The sequence below is a fragment of the Arachis ipaensis genome, chromosome B6 (genome assembly GCF_059453495.1).
Source record: "Arachis ipaensis isolate K30076 ecotype BB chromosome B6, ASM5945349v1, whole genome shotgun sequence".
NCBI lineage: Eukaryota > Viridiplantae > Streptophyta > Magnoliopsida > Fabales > Fabaceae > Arachis > Arachis ipaensis.
The window spans coordinates 57,415,585-57,421,590 of NC_142441.1; the positions used below are offsets into that span (position 1 = coordinate 57,415,585).

General features: G+C 42.8%; 1 non-coding gene across 1 annotated transcript; it reads left to right on the forward strand.

Moving 5' to 3' along the window:
• Nucleotides 1-5,367: 5,367 nt before the first annotated feature.
• On the forward strand, nucleotides 5,368-5,471 carry LOC148555702 (small nucleolar RNA R71). The gene has a single exon (XR_015886578.1). It is a non-coding gene; the product is annotated as a small nucleolar RNA R71 (small nucleolar RNA).
• Nucleotides 5,472-6,006: the final 535 nt, after the last annotated feature.

Below are 6,006 nucleotides of genomic sequence, written 5' to 3' on the forward strand. Positions count from 1 at the left end.
GAACCGGGATGTTCAGTAGCGAAGCGACCGACCTGTTCAGGTCAAGCGAACCGACTTCTTTACAAAGAACTCAGCCAAATCGACAGCAAAGCCCAATAAAAGGGCCCAAATAGAGGAACACGACCCAGAATCCAAAGGCAATCCTAGCCTACAAGGATAAAGGCGGTTCCCTTGAAGATAAGCTGACTTCACTCAAGATAAGATAAGATAAGATAGGATAACTAACTTATCTTATCAGAAAGGTCAACCCACGCTACTATAAATACACTGGAGCACCCAAGTATAACTCATACACTGATTCCACATAATAAACCTGTTTAATACCCGTGCTAACTTAAGCATCGGAGTCTCTTGCAGGTACCCCCACCCTCCGGTGACCAAGGATTTAGCAGGGCAGTCAGTCCAACAAGTCGGACACAACAGCTCCGACCAGCACAGAAGATCTCATCCGAGATCGACCTACAGTTTCAGGTAACCCTCGGAACACTTAGTCTCATGGGTATATCCAAAGTTAAGTATTCAGGATAGATAGTTGTCCTCCTAGCCTTGTGGTTGAACCAACTTAGCTAACTTATGACTACCCCAAAGATTCATGAATGCACTTCCACATTATGAACTCTACTCTGGTCTTTTTAAAAAAACATAAACATTCTCTTCTTCATTTGATTTAAAATGGACAAGCTTACAAGTAAATAAGGGAAAGATGCAGTGACATTTAAACCAGAAATCATGGACCTATTCAGAAAGAAAACTTAAAAGACAGAATTTAAAAAGTTTAAACATAACATGGAAGCAGGTTCTATTTCATACAAGATCTTCCTTATTTTAAAGCATAGAAAACGATGGACTAAAAAGAACTCCACCACCTTTCATTCATGTGGATGCCCATGCTCCCATCCTTGCTTGTCCTCATTGTGTCTCTCTTGAGTGCTTGTGCTCCCACTTCCTTTGCCTTTTCCAAGCAGCTTCTTCCAGAAACCACCATCTTCCATCTTCTTCTTGAGTGTCTCTTTTTGCTGTTTCACCTTCCTCTCTTCTTGTTCTACAAAATCTTTTTTGACCTCATCATATGTAGGGATGGCATAGTGTAGCTGATGCATATTACTAGTCATGTTGTTCAACTTGGCTTGAGTGTTCACATAGAACTCCTCCCTATGTAGTTGCCTTCCTTCATTGAGTACACTGAACTCATTGAAAGTTTTCATTTGGGCTATCTGCCACTGGTTGAGTTCTTGCAAGTGCTTCTCTTGAAGCTCTTGCCTCTCATTCACTTGGTTGATGGCTTGAGTGAGCCTGGAGTAGTGTTCCTGCTGCTGCTCCATTTGTTGTTTTTGCCATGCTTCCTGTTGGCTCAGCCAGTTGGTTTGAAGGTTCAGTATTTGCTCTTGTCCTTCCATAGGTCTCATCCCCAAATCCTCAATGGCTCTTAGAAGGTGACTCATGTTCAAGTTGGCTGGATCAGAATACTCTCCTTGTTGATATTCTTCCTGATGAGGTTCCTTTTGGTGAACTCTTTCTTTTGCTTTTGCTTTTCCTATTTGTGGTCTTCTTTGTTGTTGAGCAGGTGTAGTATAAACCAATCGCTCGAGTGTAACTGGCCTCCCTGGGTTCACCCAGTCTGGATTGCTGTCCTCAAATACTACCTTGGCCTTATTACATAAGCGGAGAATGGTGCTGGGGTACCAAAGCCTGGCACCTGAATCAACCTTCTCAGCCGAATCTTGAATCCCCTCGGCGATGAGCTCATTCACATTGATTTCCCCACCTTGTATTAAGCAATGCACCATAGTAGCTCGATTGATGTTTACCTCTGAATTATTTGCAGCTGGTAGAATGGACCTCCTCACAAGTTCAAACCACCCCTTGGCTTCAGGGCTCAGGTCTCCTCTCTTGATGAACTTGGGACTCCCATCTGTGTACCTCTCCCAGTCAGCTGCTATAACACAGATGTCTGCCACTATCTCTGAGAGCTCATTATTATCAGGGCTTCTACTTATCCTTGCCTGATAACTTTCCTCATCAAAACGAGGTGATTTCAGGTGAAGAACTCTTGTTATGGCATTTGGGCTGAAGTCCACCTCTTTTCCTCTTACGTAACTTTTGAAGGTTGGGGCCATAGTTTTATCCTCTCTTACTACATTCGCATAAAATTCTTTGATGAGGTTTTCATTGATCTTCCCCTCTGGACTTGTGAGCAATTGCCACCCCCTCTGTTCGATTTTCTCCAGAATTTGTGGTGACTCATCTGCATTGATTTGGAAGATTAACTCTGGCAATATCTTTCTCGCCGTTATCCATTCGAATTCACGTTCATGAAAGGCAGTTTTGAATTTCTTCTCATTGAAAGGAACACTCTCCATGGGTTCCTTCCTCTTTTGCCTCTTTGAGCTTGATGATGCCATGAATTGAGTTTCTGTTTTGAGATGGAGGTTGGAGGATACGGAGAGATGAGGAATAGGTTGGCTAGGACAGAGTGTGATGAAGGGGTTTGAGCAAGCCGAAAGTATGAAGTGTGGAGACTGGGAATTTGAGTGTGAGGAATGATCATGCACTAAGGTTCACTTATATAGGGAGATCATGAGTGGATGGAAGGTGTGGATTGCAAGGATTGTTTCTTGATGGACGGTTGGGGTTGTGTATGAAGGAAGGACAAGGATCATCACTTAATGAGAGTGATTGGTTCTGTCTTCAAGGGTCTTCTTTCTCCAATGTTGCATGGCAGCGTTTCCCCATGCATTCCCTCTTGAGACATTTGTGTAGTGCTCTTCATTAAGTGGTGAAATCTCCCCCATTTAATTGTCCAATCAATCCCCTTTTTATGCTTCTTTTCCTTTCCTATAAAGATTTAAATAAGGAAATTAATATCATAAAAATCAAACTCTACGGCTAGAATAATAAATAGAAGAAAAAGAGTTTGTTTATTTATGAATTTCAACTAACTAACTACTTGTGTATCCTTATGCATTTTGGTGGCACCATGGGGTGACACCAAACTTAGTTTGAAGCAACGTGATGAAAAGTTTTGTTCAAAGCTCCTAAGACTAGCATGCATCTTGGCTTGCTTTGAACACCAAACTTGTTCTTCACTATATACTGCATGATAAAGATTGCACCAAGTGTTTGTCAAGTTTGGGTTGAAATTCATAAACATTGATTTATTCATTATTTTAAAAACATATAAAACATGGGTTGCCTCCCATGAAGCGCTTCTTTAGCGTCACTAGCTTGACGTTTTTCCCTTATCAGGGTGGTTGGTAGTGCTTAAAGTCCTCCCCTCTTGCTGTGGACTTATATCCATTGGTTGGATCAACGATCTCCACATGTTCCAGGGAAAGAGCTCTGTTGATAGTGAAGACCTTGGGTAACTGAGATGGTACAGTGGGGAGATTAGGGGGAATATCTGGGAAGTAAGTTGAGACAACTCTATCCCCTGGAGAGAAGTCTTCCGTAGGGATTTTCTTGTTCCTCCATCTCCTTGGTACCTTCTTCTTTGTTTCTTTTGAGGTTGCCTTCCCCTTGGTGACCTCTTTTTTCCAAGGAGTTGTGATGCTGTCTTCACCTGCCTCTAGAGGTTTAGGTTCCTCCAACTTTTCCTTGAGCTGTGGCAATTGCTGTTTTCCTTGTTTATCTATTAAGGAGATCTCAGAATGAAATGGCTGTGCTTTAGTGCTTGTTTCCTCCTTCAGTGTCTCATTATCATTTGTGCTTAGTTCCTTGTCCTCTTGATCTGTTTCTTGTGAGAGTTTGAAAATATTGAAGCTGAGTCGTTCATCATGGATTCTCAATATTAGCTCCCCTTTCTCTACATCGATAAGTGCTCTGACCGTAGCTAGGAATGGTCTTCCCAATATGATTGGATGAGTGTGACTCTCTTCCATGTCCAAGATGACAAAGTCTGTTAGGAGAAAGTATTTCCCAACCTTTAGCAACACATTTTCCACCACTCCTATTGCTTGCTTTTGAGTTTTGTCAGCCAGTCTGATGATTACATCTGTGGGTATTATCTCATTGATCTGCAGCCTCTTCGCCAGGGATAAGGGCAGTAAGTTGATGCTAGCCCCCAAATCACATAGTGCTCTATCGAACATAGTTTCACCTATGGCACAAGGGATGTGAAAACTCCCTGGGTCTCTTCTTTTTGTAGGCAACTCAGGTTGAATAAGGGCACTACATTCCTTGTTCATCACTATAGTCTGGCCTCCTTTGAGTGAGCTTTTCCTAGGAAGAAGTTCCTTCATATACTTGATGAATGCAGGCATTTGTCGAATTGCCTTGATGAATGGTATGTTTACATCCAGAGATGCAAACATGTCTAGGAACCTTGAGTATATTCTCTTTCCCACAGCACCATTGAGCAGTTGAGGAAAGGGTGCATAGAACTTCAGCAGCTCTTGTTGTGAGATTTCTGGTTCTTGGCGATCTCTATCCTCCTCCTTTGTTGAGTTATCTTCAGGTTGTTTGCAAAGTTTGCCTTGCTTGTCTTCAGTCTCTTGATCACTCGCAGTAACCATTTTGCAATCTTCCCATCTTACTTTCTTTCCTTCTCCTTTGGGGTTTTTCTCTGTGTCACTTGGGAAGCTATCAGTAGGTTTGGGAATCTTCTCAGCTAAATATCCCACCTAGAATTCCAGCTTCCTGATGGTCTCTCCCTGGTTCTTAATATTGGCTCGCACCTCCTCTTTGAACACCTTATTTTCTTGAATCTCTTGGCATATTCCTTCAAGTAAGGCCTCAATCTTAGAGAGCTTGTCATCAATTGATGAGTGATTTGGAGCAGATGTGCCACTTTGGTTTTGATAAGCATGCGGAGAAGTGTTGTTGTGGGGGTGTTGAGATGTCCTCTGTGTGAATTGCTGGTGAGCTGCATTGTTGTTGGAGTTGTAACGTCTCTGGTCTTGGTTTTGATCTTGCTCACTTCCCCACCCAAAGTTTGGGTGGTTTCTCCATCCAGGGTTGTAGGTCTTGGAGTATGGATCATAGTTTTTCCTTGGTGAATTCCCAATGTAGTTGGCTTGCTCCTGACTCCCCTCTGCTTCTTCATTCACTCCTTCTTGGGTTGTTGATGAAGTGGAGATTGCTGCTACTTGGTTCATCTCCATCTTCTTGGTGAGGTCAGCCAGCTGCTGGGTAATGAGCTTGTTTTGGGCCAACAGAGCATCTACATTGTTTAGCTCCATTACTCCTCTTGTGTTCCCTCTTTCGGAAGCATAGAAGTAATCGTTCTCTGCTACTGTTTCAATAACATCTATGGCTTCCTCAATAGTCTTCTTCTTGTTCAAAGATCCTCCGAATGAATGGTCTACGGCCTTCTTTGACTCATAAGAGAGTCCTTCATAGAAAATGTGCAGCTGCACCCATTCGTTGAACATGTCAGGTGGACACCTCCTTGTTAAGTCCTTGAACCTCTCCCATGCTTCATATAGAGTCTCACCATCTTGTTGCCTGAAAGTTTGGACCTCAGCTCTCAGCCTATTGATTCGTTGAGGAGGGTAAAATCTTGCTAAAAATTTGTTCACCATGTTTTCCCAAGTTGTCAAGCTTTCCCTTGGGAAAGATTCCAGCCACTTGGCTGCTTTGTCCCTAAGTGAGAATGGAAACAAGAGTTGTCTATAGGTATCAGGATGAACACCATTAGACTTCACTGTGTCACATATTCTCAGGAAGGTGGTCAAATGTTGATTGGGGTCTTCTTGAACACCTCCTCCAAACGAACAGTTGTTCTGAACAAGGGTGATGAGCTGTGGTTTAAGTTCAAAGTTGTTGGCATGGATTGTTGGCTTTTGGATGCTACTTCCACAATTGCCTGGGCTTGGATTGATGTAAGAGCCCAAAACTCTTCTATCCTCCCCAGCATGATTTGCTCTACCTCCTCCCCCATGGTTGTGATCTTCTTCTTCATGATGGTTTTCCATGTTGTCTTCCATGTTTGTTTCAAAGAATTCCTCTTCTTCCTCAGCACCAACCACTTTCTTTCCTCTTGCCTCCCTCCTTAATCTAAGGAAGGTC